Genomic DNA, 19,794 nt, shown 5'->3' with positions numbered 1-19,794 from the left:
AGAAACCTCCCATCTCCATATTTCAACTTGTATGCTATGCCCTAGGCTATACTTTGTCGCCCCACAAAAGCAGTGAAAACAACTGATGTACAAGCTCACAAAGTGTTGCGATGCGACACGTTGTGAGCTTTTACATCGCCTCTTTTCACTGTTCCTGAGAAATGTTTTTCCTTTTCCTCAAAAGTAATTTTGAACTTACAAGGTTTCCACCTGACAGCGACAATGTCGAGGCGTGCAGCCATCTGAATCACTCGCAGCATCTCTGGACTTGCAGGGGGCGGGTCTGCCAATCATCACACTGGTGTTGCAATGATGAAGAGTAAAATTGAGCAACTTCCCTCTGCAATGCTTAATTCTGCACTGCAAACACTGCAATACACAATTTGTTACGCGCACCTTGTTAACGCGCACACAAGCACAACGCTGCTGCTGCTTACACCATGACACCTGAACTGCCCTGCCCTCTATAACGATTTATCTTCTGACTAGATGGTAAACAGTAAAATCGACTGTCTCGCTCGAGCCTATACATATGAGGAGATTGCCTTGCCCGTCTTCACATTAGAACCCACAAGAGCCGTTTGTGTGTGTGTGTGTGTGTGTGTGTGTGTGTGTGTGTGTGTGTGTGTGTGTGTGTGTGTGTGTGTGTGTGTGTGTGTGTGTGTGTGTGTGTGTGTGTGTGTGTGTGTGTGTGTGTGTGTGTGTGTGTGTGTGTGTGTGTGTGTGTGTGTGTGAACATTCTCCGAGCAGACTAGTTGGGGGCGGTGGTGGCTCAGAGGTAGAGTGGCTGGTAACCGCAAGGTTGCCATTTAAACCCGGGCTCCCCCAGAGTTAGTGTCAAGTGTCCTTGAGCAAGACACTGAACCCCTAATTGCTCCTGATGTGCTGGTTGGTGCCTTGCATGGTTTCCGCTGCCATCGGTGTATGAATGTGTGTGTGAATGGTTTAATGTAATGCGCAATCTATGTACAGTAAGAATTTAACCTTGTCGTTGTCATTGATGTATGACAAACAAGGATTTTTTTTTTTACATTGGCCAGAGGAAGAAATGTGTAATTTAACTCCATTTAGTGGTTACTAATAGGGATGTGTAAATGTGTCCAAAATGAAAATCGATTTGTATAATTCAATATTAACGATTAATCGTTTTTTGGGGGGGGGCTTTTTTATTTTATTTTTTAATATATATATATATATTTTTGTATGAACCCTACAAATAAAAAAGAATCTTCCCCCCAAGGGGTACCTAAGTCAAAAAAGTTTGGGAACCCCTGATGTAGTTGATTAATAATAATTGTAACGCTTGAGAGTTAAATAGGGTCCATTTGGTTACTAACTCCATCTTTTAAATGAGGACCACTGGTGGTCCCTGGACCACTGTTGATCCAATTGATAGCAACCCCAGCCTAGGCCTGATTAGGTAAATTCCCAACACCTGCTAAATCCTCCAAACCTGTACTCACACTCCTCTCAGTCATGCAGCTACACAGACACATCCCAGGCACACTTTGGTAGGCCTATAGCCCTGTCCTGTTTGGATGACAATATTGCCTTTCCAACAGATTTTCATTTAAAAAAAAAGAAAAAAGAAAAAAAAACGATTATCGATTATTCATTTTCATAATCGATTTCGGGTCCTATCAACGATAATCGATTAATCGATTAATCGGACCCATCCCTAGTTACTAAAAATATCTATGATTAAAAGTATCTATGATAGATGAAAGATTGTGATTCCAGTTTTGGCAAAGCAAAAGTTTGGCTGGTAAGCTAACAGTGACAGTAATATAATCAAACGCTGTTTATAATCAAATATTTGACTGTAATTTGATTCAGTTTTCTTCCTGCAACAGCGAGAATACAGGAGGCAAAGGGAGATGACACCACATACTGTAACACGTAGGTCATGAGCCGGACCCAAACTCTGAACAGCTACTTTACATCCTTTCTGAGAGAGGAGGGGTCATTGTAGGACAAATTGCAGCACTCCTCGCAAAAAAAGAGGAGAACTAGAAAAAGTGCCCCCTGGGTCACGGGTCTCCACCAGGCCAGGTGCTATAATAGGCCAAAGTGAAAATGGTGCCATTTGTTCTTACGCCTTTGATGGCAGTTGGATGATTTGAGTCATTTTGTTCCAAAAATGTGTTGCGCAAAAATCCACCTGTTGGTGGCGCTATAACAGGCCAATGTGAAAAGGGTGGGATATTCCTCAGCCTAGTAGGAAAGTGCATGAAAGATTTCACGGAAATTGCACGCTGCGTTCATGATTTGAGGCTATTTTGTTCAAAATGGGCCAATTCTGCAAACTTTGAAAGCCAATCTTAGCCAATTAGGATGGAATATGAAATATTGGACAGATCCGTCTAAAGCACATGACTATAGAAATACCGTGCAACGATTTGAGGTAGTTTTGGACAACATCTGGAGGAGTAATATAAAAAACTGCGTTTTACAAAAGTCTGCCTCCTGGTTAACGGTGCCAGAGATTAGCTGTTAACGGACGGACGGACGGAGACGGACACACGGAAGGACGGAGTGCAAAATATACTCTCTCCCCATGCCTTCGGCCTGGTGGAGACAATCAGGACTGAAGTAGCATACTGATTGTAACGTTTGTAAACCACATCACAGTATCTCCTTCCTCCACGTCTACACGTTAGTCCATATCATACGTGGGCCTATTCTCACCACAGAAAACCACACCCAACCTACAGGAAAATAACTAGTAGGTGTAATAGTAGGTGTAATGGTTCCATTCCGTCCCTCTCTCTTCATGCCTCAGTGTCTTAAATTACCCCTATTCCTTCTTTTTCATCCCTCTGCCCTTTCTCATTTTCTCTTCCACCTCCCCCTGTTCTCTCTTCACTCCCCTTCTCCTTTCTGCATCTCAGCCTGGGGCGCCGCTGGCTCAGGGATTCTCTCTCAGACTCGGTTCATATTTTGTTTATGGACTCTGGTGTTGTGACCGCCTCTCCCCACTACACACTCTGGTGTTGTGACCGCCTCTCCCCACTACACACTCTGGTGTTGTAACCGCTGCTCCCCACTACACACTCTGGTGTTGTAACCCCTGCTCCCCCACTACACACTCTGGTGTTGTAACCGCTTCTCCCCCCCCACTACACACTCTGGTGTTGTAACCGCTGCTCCCCCCACTACACACTCTGGTGTTGTAACCGCTGCTCCCCCCCCACTACACACTCTGGTGTTGTAACCGCTGCTCCCCACTACACACTCTGGTGTTGTAACCGCTGCTCCCCCCCCACTACACACTCTGGTGTTGTAACCCCTGCTCCCCCACTACACACTTTGGTGTTGTAACCGCTGCTCCCCCCCCACTACACACTCTGGTGTTGTAACCGCTGCTCCCCACTACACACTATGGTGTTGTAACCGCTGCTCCCCCCACTACACACTCTGGTGTTGTAACCGCTGCTCCCCCCCCCACTACACACTCTGGTGTTGTAACCGCTGCTCCCCCCCCACTACACACTCTGGTGTTGTAACCGCTGCTCCCCCCCCCACTACACACTCTGGTGTTGTAACCGCTGCTCCCCCCCCCACTACACACTCTGGTGTTGTAACCGCTGCTCCCCCCCACTACACACTCTGGTGTTGTAACCGCTGCTCCCCCCCACTACACACTCTGGTGTTGTAACCGCTGCTCCCCCCCACTACACACTCTGGTGTTGTAACCGCTGCTCCCCCCCCACTACACACTCTGGTGTTGTAACCGCTGCTCCCCCCCCACTACACACTCTGGTGTTGTAACCGCTGCTCCCCCCCCCCACTACACACTCTGGTGTTGTGACCACCTTCGACAGTACTTGTGCGCTCTGGTTGCGCACTAGTAGGCCATTTATGGCCTACTTGTGTGCAACAAGCAAGTAGGCACTCGACAGAGTGCAGTGCAGTTCTAGTTTTGTTCTGTATCCGTTTTGTATTTGTTGTCATGTATCTGTCATGTATTATAGTTATTCTATTTATGTGACAACCAGGTATAGTCTGGTGACCACTGGAGAGATGGGTCACAGCCGGAATGTAGACGGCACCCGGGTGAGCAGTATGTGCTAACGCCCCAGCCTGTGTCCTCCGTGAGGAGGAAGCCCAACAAACCTTGGTGAGGCCTTCAGGAGGGCCATTATAGTCCACCACTCCTGAATGCAGTGCCTGGTACTGGGAGTCTGGTGCAACGCACAGGTCCTGGGCCTGGTGAGAGCATGGACTGATCAAGGGTAGCTACTGGGACGTAAGTCGGGATTTGATCAACCCCGGCTGGGTTGCCTGAGTAAGGGGTATGATGGAAGACCCGAAACCCTGTTGACCTCAGGAAACGTCACTGAAGATACGTCCCAGGTGCATCCATGCAATGTATTTTAATTTATTTATGTTGTCAGTCCTTGAATGTGCAAACTTCATTAAAAATACTTGAATAATAATAACACATTATGTAAATTATGCAAATGAGGAAAGTTTGCATAATGTAGTTATGGCAAGAGATTACTATTAACATAATATATATAGACTCTAAAATAACCTTGATATACTCCTTCAGTGCCACCTGGTGGTCACCAGTTTAGGCTCTGAGTGCCAATTCTTTTTTTCTTTTTTTTAATTACGTCTTATCTGCCTTGGCACCCATTGCAAAGACGTCCATAAGACGGGATTACGGTTTTGGCACTTAATGTTATGTTAATAATCGCTAATTCCTAATTTGTACCTATGTTTTACATACATTTATGGCAATTATGCTAATGAAGAAAGGTTGCATGACTTCACCATTAAAGATGAATTTCTGGATATCACAAACATGGACTTTCACTCTTAACTCATCGATTGCGCAAAACGCTCTAAAGCGTTATAATAATATCGAACGCCGTCTGCGCATAACGCTCTAAAGCGTTTTATTGGTTTTTTTTATGATTAATGTGCTTCATATTTATACGCGCCCGGACAACATAGAAAGTAACACCGATGTCTCTAGGAAGGTCCGTTTATGTGATCCGGGAGTTAAAAGCCCCCCCCCTCCTGAAAAGAGGTCTGGTCTATGCTGCATGCCGTATCCATTACGACGTACTGGAGGCGGCCTCGCCGGCATGCACGGCATAGACCAACGCAGATGTCAAGGGGATCTAAAATGGAGGTACCCATGCTAGTGTGTGTGTGAATACACTTGATTCCCCTCCCCTCCTGTTTCTACATGGTTTCTCCCGAGGCAGCAATGTAGGCCCCCCCCCTCTTCGTTTCGGATCGTCGCATTTCAGTTTCAGTCCCCCCCCCACTCACTTACCCACTGTGGCTGTGCCTCGAACTGCCTTTCACCGCTGCTTCGTCCTCTCATTCTCGGAAAGAAATAGCCCTCTGCCCGACGTTACTAGGAGAGATCACCGCCGTGGAACCCCCCCCAGGCCCGCGTTGTGATCGCTTTGCATCTCTCTCATTCTCGGAAAAAGGATATAACGCCTCCAACTGCAACCGCCGCTTCGTCCTCTCATTCACTCGGAAAAATAGCCCTCTGCCGACGTTACTAGGAGAGATCACCGCCGTGGAACCCCCCCCAGGCCCGCGTTGCGATCGCTTTCCACCTCGTCCTCTCATTCTCGAAAAAAGAGAGCCCTCTGCCCGTATATAAGAATAATCTGCAACGGTCGCCATGTCATAATGATACGCGAAACGAATGACGTATTATGAGAGAGATGATCAACTGGCCGCTTTATATGTCTTGACCACCCATGTTTGGGCAAATAAGCCCGTATAGCGATTCTCGACTCGACACCGTGGATCACCATTAGCCATAGAGCCTTCGCCAGGCAACACTATCCGTACTCCGTAGTGTGGTTGTAACCGACTTTTTATTCATTATAATTGCAGTGATAAGACCGCAATGAAGGCGTCTGCGACGTAATCGACCCGTTTGTAATGTACAGTATAACGAATACACATTGATTAGAGTCTCTCTCTCTCCTCCTTTCCACCGCTTATCTCTCCTGAGGTTCTTTGCCCCAGAACATGTCCAGACATGTCTGTCAACAACGACTAACGTGTCTCACCGTTACACAATACACTATCGGTACACTGATCAAGACATGTGTTGCCCCCCCTGTTACTGAGACAATTTCAGATATGTCTATAGTATGTACATGTCGCTATATGCCTTGTCTAAAATACTATTTTTCAGAGAGGATTTCAGAGAATGAAGGACCTGAAGAACTATTATTCACAAAATAAGGCCTATAGCGACATGTACATAATATATACCGTATGAAACAGAAGACTCTCTGCTTTCATAAGAAAAAAACTAATACTGTAATAATAATAAAAATCACACCCCTGTGAAGTGAGCAGTGCAATGTTGCACAACATTGCACTGCTCACTTCACAGGGGTGTGATTTTCATTATTATTACAGTAGAAGTATTTTTCTTATGAAAGCAGAGAGTCTTCTGTTTCATACGGTATATAGTATGTACATGTCGCTATATGCCTTATTTTGTGAATATTTAGTTGTCAGTTCCTTGTCTTGTCTAAAATACTCTGAGGATTTCAGAAAATGCATGGACCTGAAGAACTATTATTCACAAAATAAGGCCTATAGCGACATGTACATAATATATACCGTATGAAACAGAAGACTCTCTGCTTTCATAAGAAAAAAACTAATACTGTAATAATAATAAAAATCACACCCCTGTGAAGTGAGCAGTGCAATGTTGCACAACATTGCACTGCTCACTTCACAGGGGTGTGATTTTCATTATTATTACAGTAGAAGTATTTTTCTTATGAAAGCAGAGAGTCTTCTGTTTCATACGGTATATAGTATGTACATGTCGCTATATGCCTTATTTTGTGAATATTTAGTTGTCAGTTCCTTGTCTTGTCTAAAATACTCTGAGGATTTCAGAAAATGCATGGACCTGAAGAACCATTATTCACAAAATAAGGCCTATAGCGACATGTACATATGATATACCGTATGAAACAGAAGACTCTCTGCTTTCATAAGAAAAATACTTCTACTGTAATAATAATAAAAATCACACCCATGTGAAGTGAGCAGTGCAATGTTGCAACATTGCACTGCTCACTTCACAGGGGTGTGATTTGTATTATTATTACAGTAGAAGTATTTTTCTTATGAAAGCAGAGAGTCTTCTGTTTCATACGGTATATCATATGTACATGTCGCTATAGGCCTTATTTTGTGAATAATGGTTCTTCAGGTCCATGCATTTTCTGAAATCCTCTCTGGTGGGCGCAAGCTGCATTCAACAGCCAATTACTGACAAACTATACATGGGACCATGTGTATTTGTTTTCCTCCTAAAAGTAGACATTCAGGGCTTTCATTCAGTGTGTAGTATGTATATGATATTATTTGTGTTCATTTTTATATCTGTCTGTCAATGTCTGTCAACTTCAACCTTCCATATCTCTGCTGTTTTTTCAAAAGAGCAGCGTGCAGCGAAAAGCAGGTTTTAGAAAAAGGTCAATATCTCCAGAATGGAAGATGGTAGAATCATATATTTTTTTTTAAATTGAAGTGGACTAGTTTGGCGTTCTTTTGATTTATGCGATGTGCGATGTGCTATAAGAGGCCCCTCGCTGTGGGCCCCTAAAAAGTTAAAAAGTCCAATGTTAATCGTGTAGCACAAGCAATCCTGAGTAGAATTTCAACAGTTAGCAATCAATGTGTTAAGTCTCCTTTCTAATGGATGCAAAATGATAGCCATTTCCAATTTCCAGTCAAATAAGTATATGATCTCTGTCGGGTGTAAACCTCATATGTCCAATAAGTATATGGTCTATCGGGTGTACACCTCATATGTCCAAAACTGTTACGTTTCATCATTCAAAGTTCAAACTCAAAAATAGCTGATCGACAAATAGCTAACACGACAAAACGTGTTACTTTGCGCTGCATTTCGAGCTTGCCGATCTTTCAATTTTAAAGTTTTTTATTCAGCATAGAAGAGGGGTATAGACAGGGGAAAATGCAGTACATATGTTATGCTTCTTTTTCTATTTTTGTACATACAATACAACATGACAGGAAACAGGAAACAGAGTTGTTATTTAATTGGTTTGAATGGTTACAAAACTGAAACAAAACAAAACAAAACAAAACGACCCACCACCCTCCCACACGTTTTTCTTTTATAAAATAAATAATAGCAATAGCCAGCAAGGATTTCATGAGCATAAGAGAAGAGAAGAAAGACATGAGAAGTAAAAAGAGAGAAGAATAGAATGGTGAAGTGAATGGTGAGATAAGGACTCCATGGTGTTGTAGGAGAGAATGGCAGAAAGAGATAAGGAGTACTGCTGCTTGTTTTGGAAGTGGATAGGAAGAAAGTAGGAGAAGAAAGGAAAGGAATGAGATGGTTGGTTGTGCGGAGTAGGAGGGGAACATCATGGTTGATGATAACTGATGCCTGTTAGAACTGATAACTGATGATGGTGTGAGCTTGCAGATCTGCTATCTTTTTATACTTTTGTGTGACAATTAATATGATCAGTTAGGGCTTTCATTTACGACAATTATTTTTGCTCTGAGTTTTATTGAAAGGATAGGCCCTTGAGATGCAGCATCAACAGCAACGACAGTCACATACCTGTAGGGTTTAAGTTCACCCTCCAGTGTTGACAATATTGCATTTGAAAGTGTGTTATTTAATGGGGTCAGATCCACTGTAATGAGTTCCAGTAATCACAACTCAGCATGTCTGAGTTTCACCAGAGGGAAAAGTCATCTGCGCTTGTAACGCTACTCTGTGGTTGGTCCACGGTTCGTCTAAAGGAGGTCCGTTATTGGTCAATTCGTTATGTCTATCATGCATCCCCCTGGCCCCCTTCCCCATATAGTGCCCCAGACATTAGATATGCATCTATCTAATCATCTGGCTAGTAACTGTGACACCATGTTTCTATAGTGAGAGTGCATGTCTGTGATATACTGTATATGGCTTATCACACTTGGCCAGCTGTTCACAATGCATTGTTCTGTGGCACGTACAGGATTAAACAGGCTTCAGAGAAAGGGAAGAACATTTAACTGTAGCAACCGGAATCAATGCACAGGAGGCAATAGCACTTACAATGCAGTTAACGTATACGCTGCTATGAGAGACAAAATGCTTCAATTAGCAGTGAGCAGCAGCATCAAGTTACAATATGCAAACGCCTGACTTGTCTGCAGGAGTCACCCGACTAAATAAACCCTTGAGTCTGGCTTCATGGCTTTCCCTATACCAACTAGGGTGTGTGTTTGTTTAATGTATGAGAACAGTAGTGATCTAGGGTGGGTGGGTGTGTGTGTGTGTGTGTGTGTGTGTGTGTGTGTGTGTGTGTGTGTGTGTGTGTGTGTGTGTGTGTGTGTGTGTGTGTGTGTGTGTGTGTGTGTGTGTGTGTGTGTGTGTGTGTGTGTGTGTGTGTGTGTGTGTGTGTGTGTGTGTGTGTGTGTGTGTGTGTGTGTGTGTGTGTGTGTGTGCGTGCGCGTGCGCGTGCGCGTGTGCTTGTGCGTGTTCGTGCGTGTGTGTGTGTGTGGTTAGGCTGTAACTGCCACTGTAGCCGTGTTGACTCAGTAAACACTATGATAGAACCCTGTTTTCCTTTTCTCGCATGAAATAGTTCCCAAAAAATGAGTACTTCTTCTGTCGCTGTTCGCTGCTGCCGAAAAGGCCCCGGCTAATGACCTTTTCAGGGCTTCAATTATGCTCTAATTCTGTCGGACTTCACTGGCATGATAGACGGATTAAGTAGGTCTCTGGCCGCTGCAGCTTCTTCTATAAAAGCCTGTAGTATGTTAACCGTCGACTGACAATGATTGACTTGACAGTGTTGTTTACATGCACTTTCACGAGGCAAACTGGGCTGTGCGCTTGCTTGCTTGGCCCAGGGTGATGGTAGTGCGCTCCAAGCCGAGACGCCCAGGGACTGGGTGGGTGGGACCCCTCTCTCTCTCTCTCTCTCTCTCTCTCTCTCTCTCTCTCTCTCCCTCCCCGACGTGACTCTGGCGGTGGTGTGACCAAGAGGGAGGGATGGAAGGAAGAGGGAGGTATAGTAGGAAGGGCATGTGTTTTCCAGAGTGTGTGTGTGAGAAGTCAGAATGAAGCCTTATTCTCTGTTTGTACCTCTCTCCGTCCGCAGGTGAGACGAGCTGCTTCCCAGCCGAGGCCTTGTTCTGGATGCGGTTTCCCCCTGCACGGTCCAGGTGAAAGGTAAGCCAATCGAGCCCTCCTCACCTGTGTGTCAGGTCGACACGACCTGACCCAGCACTCTGATGCACTCAATAATTCACACGGCCTGGTCAATTACAGACTCATTGCCATCTACTGAAGTTAGTTAATCACATGGTTTGCATAATGTCGTTCACTCGATGCTTCTAATGCGGAAAGCCCAGTTTAATGGCCATGTGTCACTGTTTGATTTGTGGGTCAGGGTTCTGTCTGGGGTGTCAGTCTACTTTCTAAGCAATATAGCAGCGATGGTGCTTTTGGCACCCTGGCTCCCTGAAAGGGTTGACTTGATTTTGGAGCAGGATGGCATATAAATAGGATATTTCCCCATAGGGCTACTGTACACTACTTACTTCTTCTATGTGTGCCAGTATTCTTTCCTTTTTTTCCCTCTTGACTCCTTGCAGCTATTTGTACCATGGAATTCTCTCAGGAGGGACAGTCAAATCTCACAGTTACTCTTCCCACGATGGCCAGCGCTTCACTTGAGTGTGTCCGATGCGTTGATAGTGGTGGTGGGCGGGCGGGAACGGCCCATAGATCCGAAGTCCCGTTAGTCCGAACGTGCGTTAAGGTTGGCGAACATGCACTGCTCCCATGCTTGCGGTTATGTTTAGGTTAGGGTTAGAGATAGGGATAGTAATTTCGGAACAATGAACCTTCTGACTAATGACACGGCACCGGGCGGGCGGGCGGGCAGGCAGACAGCCGACGTTTGGAACTGCACTCGGTCAAAGCTTCTGGATGCTGAACAGCCTCGAACAGGCTCGATCGTGAGAAAGAGGAGCAAACCTACACAGAGCTTCTTTATGCAGCGGTCCTCAAAGAGGCACTTACTGTAGCCTGGAGGAGTGTTTGTCACCTTTGATGTAACACTGTGGTAGAGAGGTGGTTCTCAAAGTGGGGTACCCCCCGGGGTGGGGTTTCAGGGGGTGCCCAGAAAAATGAGGAACAACTTTAGCCCTATTTTATACTTGATTTTTCAAGATTTTTCCAAATGTTTCGAAAATTCTCTTATGGGGGCCCTATACATTTTCAGAATAGTGCTCTGCAGCCAAATACATATCAAATTATGGAGTCCAAATACATACAGATCTGTTTTCTTTCATTCATGTATTTACTTAATTAATTTGACAGCAGTGGAGTTCTGTCTCTAGGACAGGCCAGTGTTCCAGGGTCTTCATGTGCATTGATTTGTTGGGTAAACAAACAGCAACGGCAGAAGGCCAGCTGTTCAGCACACGATGTGCTCTGAGTCGACTTGGGCTCTGACCATAGAAACCAGGTGTCTCTGTTTAGCGGGGACTGTGCATGCTTGCTGAACGGATATCCCACTCTTGTGTGTTGTTGTGCAATATAATTTATATGGACTGGTGCTAAAACAGGTCTCTCCCATAGCAGGTTTTTTCTTTCATTCATTGCTGCTGGTTCCCTATATAGGGCAGTAGTTTCTTTTTTTTATTTAAATTTTTATCCCACAATTTTCTTTTCACCCAGTGCCAATTATCTAATGTAATCCTGGGCGCTACACTTCCTCTGCCAACCTGGAGGGGCAGCGGACTGACCTCATGCCTCCTTCTATGCATGAGGAGTCCAATCTGCTTCTTTTCACCTGACAGAGGGGAATTTCCCCGGACGGACATAGCGAGTGGAAGGGACACGTTATTCGACCAGTTCCTTTCCCCTCCATCAGGCGCCCCAGCTGGCCAGGGGGAGGTAGTTTTAGAGACCAGGATTACTGCATGTTTTTGTGAGAGTATCTACCCTAGGGGACACGGGGAGAACATGCAAAACAGGGCAGTAGTTTCTAAACTTTTTTTGCCAACTAAGGACCCCAACTTGATAGTGGATAAAATTATTGTGATGCTATATTAACACATTTAGCTGGGGACCCCCGGGAACCTCGCCAATGCCCCTGGGGGTCCCCAGATCTCACTTTGAGAGCCAATGCCCTGGGGTATAGTAGGGTGGCAACAGGTATGCCCTGGGGTATAGTACGGTGGTAACAGGCTGTGGTTTTGGTCGGTAGGGAGAGAAAAGCAGCACTTGGCCTCATATATCAGTCAGGAAGTGTTTACATTCGGCCTCTCCCGCCTGCCGTGTTTGTCTTGGCACGTTAAGCAGCGCCAACAGTTTATGAGATTGAACATAAAATGACACATTAACCAGGGTTACAGTAACAGCCTTCGCCGCTCACTCTCACACAAACACACAATCTTGAAGTTGTACATTTGCGAGAATGTTTTTGCCTGTTTACGATTGACTACGTTCATTTCCCTATACTTTAAACGGTGTAGGCTTCATGGGATGTAATTGATAGAAAATAAGTTATGTTGTGGGCGAACTCGTCCTTTAACCCGTACAATAGAATACATTATATGAAAATGAAAGATTGTTCCCACATCTTTCGCTCCTTTACGAGTATGTTCAGTCCTCACAAAGACAGTCGTACACGTACGTGGAACACACAGACACACAGAGCTTCTCTGATTTACTACATCATTTAATGCTTTTTTTATGGCAAAGCTAAGATAAGACGTATAGATAATTCCCTTCATGGTTTATTATAATGATAAGGGCCCTATACCGCTCAGCCCTTGCGTTCCATTGACCCATTAACAATGTGACAACATCAGTGACGTTTTATACTTGGGTTATTCAAAAATGTTCTATTTGAAAAGATTTTTTTTTTGCAAATAGTTCAATATATATATTATTAAAACAAGCATTTTTAACTCAAATCAAAATATTTTGAGATGAGAGGACGAGATACAAAGACATATATAAGTTTGGGGGTCCTTGACATGGAAGAAAAGTTTTGAGCACCACTGATACAGCAACATATTTTTTTCAGAAAACCGTTAGGATTTAGATTGACGTTTGGCTTAATAACATTGTACACCCACGGTGTGTCCATGTACTGGCCTGCTCTCCCACACATACAGTCTGAACAACAGAGAGAATATGGCTTCAGTTTGATGTACAATCTGTCATAACAAGACTCGGCCACCCAATAATTATGGAGTTCTCTGCGGAATTTGTGACCTGAAAAATGCAAAGTTGTGCAGTTCTTTAGCCCTTCCTTCACTTATAAAAGTCCCTGACTGTCCCTGACTGTCATGACAGCTTCGGCGTCCTCTTCGTGACTGATTTTTTCTTCTTTCTTTTTTGTCCTTTGTACTTTGTGCGTTGCATTGAACCTATCTTTGATGAACCTCTTCCCTTTCTCTCTCTGTCAAGGTCAGGTTCCTACTTGCGAGGTAATTGTTGTTCTTATCTCTCGGCACACACACGAACACACACATGCACGCACGCACACACACACACACGCACACACACACGCTCACACACACACACACGCACACACACACACACACACACACACACACACACACACACACACACACACACACACACACACACACACACACACGTCGAGTCTCACTCAGTCCTGCTGCTGCTGTGGGAACTTGGAGAGAGACAGAGTCATGTGGGCCACGGCTTGGCTGAAGAGTCATTAGTCACTGATTAACGGCTAATTGTAAACCACAGTTTCAATATTACAGAATGACGCATGATAATAAAACAAGTTAGTGTCCAGGGTCAAGGACGAAGGCCGTATTTTAACCCAATCAGACCTGAAGCAGATTCCAAATATGTCGTTTCTAAAACGGTTAGTCACAATACTTGATTCTGATTGGCTGGCTTCTGATTAGATAGGCCGACCATACGTCCTCTTTTCCCCAGACATGTCCTCTTTTGGGGGGCTGTCTGTTTTTTGCACGTATCTTTACGGGGAACCCTGACACAGACCATTAAAGCATATGTATTTACAATGCACTTTCATGGTTCCTTTGGAAAAGCACTCTGAGAGGCGGACTGTGTATTATTGTGTATTATTCATAACTCAACTCTGCCCTAGCAGCATGTGCTCTCTCCTCGTCCTCGCGATGCACAGATAAAAGGCTAGCTGTTGCTGCACTGTGCTGCACTGCACTGAACTGAGCTCTCCTCTACCGTGAATGAATTCAAATGACAAAACACTATGCCATTTCACCATTGAAATGCTGAAAAAGTATAGGCTACCGTTTTTTTTTGTCGTGCCCAATGAGAAGCAGATTGTATTGTCTGCAGGAACTTGTGTCTGTCTCAAATAAAAGTTCTCACAGCACGTCCGTGAATTATCAACACTACAAAAGCCTACAGCTGTGCGTGAGCTGAGCTCTTCTAAATTGATCAAGTACTTGTACAAGTACTAATTCTTTAAATCAGTCGTTCTCAAACCTTTTAAATTCTTTCTCTGCCGCTAGCTTCTTAGAATAAATGAAGTTAGCCTATGCCACCATCCGCGTTCACTTTAACATTAGCATGACTGAAGTCAAATATGACAGAAGTAGCATGTGCTTAAATTCATATTTAGAAAATCAGATGAGATGATGCTGAGATGATGGAATGGTGATGGATGATGATGGTCATGGAAGGGGATCCTTCTGAAAGCTTCATGGGCAAAGATAATCAACTTCAATATCTAAACAAATCGGTCAAAATAACCTCTCAGTCATGCTAGTGTTAAGAGAAGGAGTTCCCCCCCCCCCCCACCCCCAATAGAGGGTATGCACATGCATAAAGTGAATGGCAGATCGAGTGGCAGATCGAGTGGCAAAGTGAGTGACAAAGTGAATTTAATGTTTAAAGTAATTTAATTCAATCAAATAGGACTTTTCTGTTTGGATGTATGGGCTGTCAAGGCCAGAAAGTAGTTTTTTTTTTTTTTTAAGATATTTTTTTGCGGCTTACGCCTTTTATTGATTTTTGAAGGGACAGACAGTAGGCTGACAGGAAACGGGAGAGAGATGGGGGGATGACATGCAGTAAAGGCCGTGTCGGGTCCGGGAGTCGAACCCGCGGCACACTGCGACTGGATTACCAGTCCGGTGCCCAGACCGTTACGCTACGGCCTGGGCCCAGAAAGTAGTTTTTTGACACTCAATAGGCATTCCCGCATAACTTCCTGGTATGATGATGATGTCACATGCATACCCTCTACACACACCACACGCTTGCATGTCCGGAACGACGTAGTAAAGTGTGGTCCAGCCGTCCAGGATCAGTCAGGTGCAGTGCAGTCCAAGGCAAACTCCATGAGTTGGTGGGGGACAGACCCATTTGAGTTGGTGGGGGACATTCGGTGCAGAGTACTGAAACAAGCGGTCCAAGTCCAGTCGTAACTCTGATAAGAGTTAGAGCATAATATGACAATTTGCCAAGGAAGAATGCAATGCATTGTGTTGGGCTAGTGTAGTGATACGCAGGTAGCGGGGATGGACCCCCAGTCTCCCACTCGCCAGACCGACGCACAATCTGAGCCCGATTGGCAGGGCTGTTGTGGGCCGGGTCTTGGCTGGGGGGCTACATTAGGGGACGTGTAACATCATGGTTTTCCGAATGGATTAAATTTGCTGTCCTTCCAGAGAGTGTAGAGTATTCTTAACACCCTGAGCGCACAGGACAAAGTTCTCCGCCTTTTCAAAACGGCCAGCGCTCAAGACGGAGATTGATCAAAAAGATTGCATCGCTCCACAGGCTGGGAGCGTCTGTTGCGCAACATTTTCCGGTGGGACATCATCGAAAATGATCTCCCCCATTTTAGCCGACGAGAGTGAATAACTCTTGATCTAAATCATTCCGTCCAATTCTAAGAAAAGATCATGTGTTAGACGGCCGACCGCTTTCCCGTTGCTATAGTTGAGATAGAATTAATCACAACCTCCCGTTGTCGATCACTCCGCTCAGTTGATTCTTTGAGGTGGCACCGTGGCAGTGAAAGTAATTCGGCCTGGTTCATTGGTTTTAATTTCCTTCAAAAGGTCTTTGACTTCCTGCGCCTCTTGCTGTCCTGCACCCGGCTGAGTGAGCGTATGGTGTACTCTGTGACCCCTGCTTGACTCCAGCGTCTTTTTCATCATAGAATGTAAATAGGAAGTCGTAAGCCACAATACAAGCCTTATTATCATCAAGTTCCTTTAATACACTTTTAAAAGTTTTTTTTGCCTTTTTTGCGACTTGATTGCGACACTCATTTCCCTCTTTGAAGTGCAGGAGAGTCTGAGAGGCGGCATCCTCGCTGCGGTACACCCGGTATTTTGCGAGCTGGGTTTCCAAATCTTTGCCATATTCTCTCATAGCTCCAAGTAGGTGTTTAATTCTGTAAAACCCATGTTGCTGTATATCGTTGCTATTTATATAATCCTGAAAAGTAACAGTTTTGACATAGGTTTCCACCAGGCAGACAATATATGTAATAATAACTATGAACAATCTCAAATGACAGAGATTCTTTCCCGGATTGAATGGGTTAACTGGTATTTCTCCACAGTATCAGAAGGTAGATTATGTCCTGGTGATTTGCTCGTTAAAATGGCACCAATCATATTGGGAGAACTCTTTGAAACGCTGGTCGTGTGCAGCTTCAAAATACATTTCATTTGGCTCTGACCTTGGAATATTGAAGCCGGCAGAAATACAATTTCCTGTCGAACGTCAGGCAGAATAAATCACAGTTGGGCTACGAACTTGGCCAGCATGTTTTAATTGTTACTAGTGCATAAAGTGTCAATAAATAATACTAATCATGATAGAATGGCACCATTTCTTTCTATTCAGTCTGTGTCTCATAGGAGGGCTGTGGGCAGTTCAGAAACCCGTCCACCAGTGACATCATCGATGGGGAATCCAAGCTAATTGAAACTGCAGGCTTTCTAGTCCTGCAAAGTTGCAATGCGAAAATGGAAGACGTCATTCTCACCATAATACAAATCTAAACATTTTTGTAAAAAAATCTGTCTAATGATAATGTCAGCCCTCCTATGAGACACAGACTGAGTAGGAAAAAATGGTGGCCATTTTATCATGATTATTAGAGAGGACCTATTATATGACGATAGATTGAAAAGTGGTGAAGTGGTCCTTTAACAGCATGAAGTAGAGCGTTGCGTTGAGTACCCTTTTGATCATAAAATGCAAAGCGTCGTTTAATGAGCACAATGCAGTCTACAGACTCATGTCTATTCATACACTTTAGTCGTGCTTTGTGTTTGATCTCACAGCCTCTTCCTCTTCACCAATGACAGGAAGAAAGCAATCAGGGCCTTATTGTCTTCTTCTGAAGCACAGTAATGAAGAAACAATTAGACCTGAGGCCGATTCTACAAAATGTCTTCTAAATCAGGTCACAGACAGTTTTCTTGAAAAACCTATGTTTCTATATCAGTGGTTCTCAAATTATTTCATGTCAAGGACCCCAGAAATTATCTGAAATTGGCCACTGACCCTCATCTGAAAATATGTTTTTCCTGGGACCCCCCAGAAGCAAAGAATTTAGTTAAAAACGTTTGCTCTGAAAGAATATATATTCAAAGATTTGCGGCACATTTTCACAATAAAAAAATAAATAGCAGAGCTACAAGCTCGCTATGAGCTTGTAGCTATTATGTATAACATAATCCTTAAAACACCGAAAGGGGTTCCCGTCCTGAATGGGATAAAAATAAATCACACTTTGTCTGCCATGGAGAGCTGTGATATTGTTTGTCTTCATTATTGTGCGTCAGCAGGAAGCAGCATATAGGGCAACACATTGTACCTTGGACCTTTCGCTGTTAATGATGTTCTTAAGGATGATCTCCAGCTCAACAGCATTTATGTCTCTGCTTCTGTATTTTAGACAGCTCCCACACTCTCTTTTAACATTGTCTGCTGTTGACGTATACATCTATTTTAATAGCCATCTGTTTTCTGCCATTGACGTATATGTTTTATATCGCTTTATATGGATCTGAAACGGCACCGCTAAAAAACTACTTTTTGAGCCATGCAGTTGCTAGGCAACAAGCTTGCTCACCCCTGCACGCACGGAACGTTCTCGCGCATGCATAGACTACTGTTATAATTAGGATCTTCTGTATGCGTAGACTACTGTTATAATTAGGATCTTCTCTGCATGCGTAGACTACTGTTATAATTAGGATCTTCTGTATGCGTAGACTACTGTTATAATTAGGATCTTCTCTGCATGCGTAGACTACTGTTATAATTAGGATCTTCTCTGCATGCGTAGACTACTGTTATAATTAGGATCTTCTCTGCATGCGTAGACTACTGTTATAATTAGGATCTTCTGTATGCGTAGACTACTGTTATAATTAGGATCTTCTCTGCATGCGTAGACTACTGTTATAATTAGGATCTTCTCTGCATGCGTAGACTACTGTTATAATTAGGATCTTCTCTGCATGCGTAGACTACTGTTATAATTAGGATCTTCTGCATGCGTAGACTACTGTTATAATTAGGATCTTCTGCATGCGTAGACTACTGTTATAATTAGGATCTTCTCTGCATGCGTAGACTACTGTTATAATTAGGATCTTCTGTATGCGTAGACTACTGTTATAATTAGGATCTTCTCTGCATGCGTAGACTACTGTTATAATTAGGATCTTCTCTGCATGCGTAGACTACTGTTATAATTAGGATCTTCTCTGCATGCGTAGACTACTGTTATAATTAGGATCTTCTCTGCATGCGTAGACTACTGTTATAATTAGGATCTTCTGCATGCGTAGACTACTGTTATAATTAGGATCTTCTGCATGCGTAGACTACTGTTATAATTAGGATCTTCTGCATGCGTAGACTACTGTTATAATTAGGATCTTCTCTGCATGCGTAGACTACTGTTATAATTAGGATCTTCTGCATGCATAGACTACTGTTATAATTAGGATCTTCTGCATGCGTAGACTACTGTTATAATTAGGATCTTCTGCATGCGTAGACTACTGTTATAATTAGGATCTTCTGCATGCGTAGACTACTGTTATAATAAGGATATTCTCTGCATGCGTAGACTACTGTTATAATTAGGATCTTCTGCATGCGTAGACTACTGTTATAATTAGGATCTTCTCTGCATGCGTAGAAGCATGTTGTTCAGCGAAAATACAAGCTCTCAATGCGTCTGTGACACATTGAGTGCTTATTCGGTTATTATTTTAACATTAGAGCATTTGAAGTGGTCAAATAAGGATTATGTTCTGAAGCGTCTTCCATAAAAGCCTAATATGGTCTCGGATATGTTAAAAGCCTCGCTCCTTGATTTCTTCACCTGGTCGGCAGTATGTTGAACAGCAGAAACAAATATGTGACCAGATTTGACTGGCAGCACAGGCAGACTCTTCACATACTAGAGCATGTCTGAAATAAGTGTCAGAGCTGAAATTGACATGTAAATATGAAATAAATGCTTAAACATGTAGCTAGGCGTAATGTTAGAGACCACATAAGTGAACCTTTCAAGCCTGTTTTCTCAACTCGCTGTTTTCTGCAAGACATTACTCTATAAGCCATATCTCCAAAACTGGTGGGTCAAACTGAAGAACCAAAAAACGAAAATTCAAAAGAATCCAATGGCAGTCGATCAGTCAAATTTGGTCACATATTACTAAAACATCATACTTTTACATATTGTGAAAATTATTTAGAAAACGGTGCTATAG

The 19,794-nt window shown here is 43.6% G+C and overlaps 1 protein-coding gene across 1 annotated transcript in view; it reads left to right on the top strand.

Annotated features, from left to right (window-relative positions):
• Positions 1 to 19,794, top strand: part of osbpl5 (oxysterol binding protein-like 5) — a 122,771-nt gene that overhangs the window by 29,331 nt on the left and 73,646 nt on the right. The window contains exon 2 of the mRNA XM_083762571.1: positions 10,149 to 10,219. The gene's annotated coding sequence lies outside the window, so the exon portion shown is untranslated. The remainder of the gene's footprint in view (positions 1 to 10,148; positions 10,220 to 19,794) is intronic.

This window comes from Protomyctophum parallelum (assembly GCF_964188405.1).
Source record: "Protomyctophum parallelum genome assembly, chromosome: 4".
NCBI lineage: Eukaryota > Metazoa > Chordata > Actinopteri > Myctophiformes > Myctophidae > Protomyctophum > Protomyctophum parallelum.
Note: the sequence above shows the minus strand (reverse complement) of the source record. Positions and strands in the feature narration are given on the sequence as shown.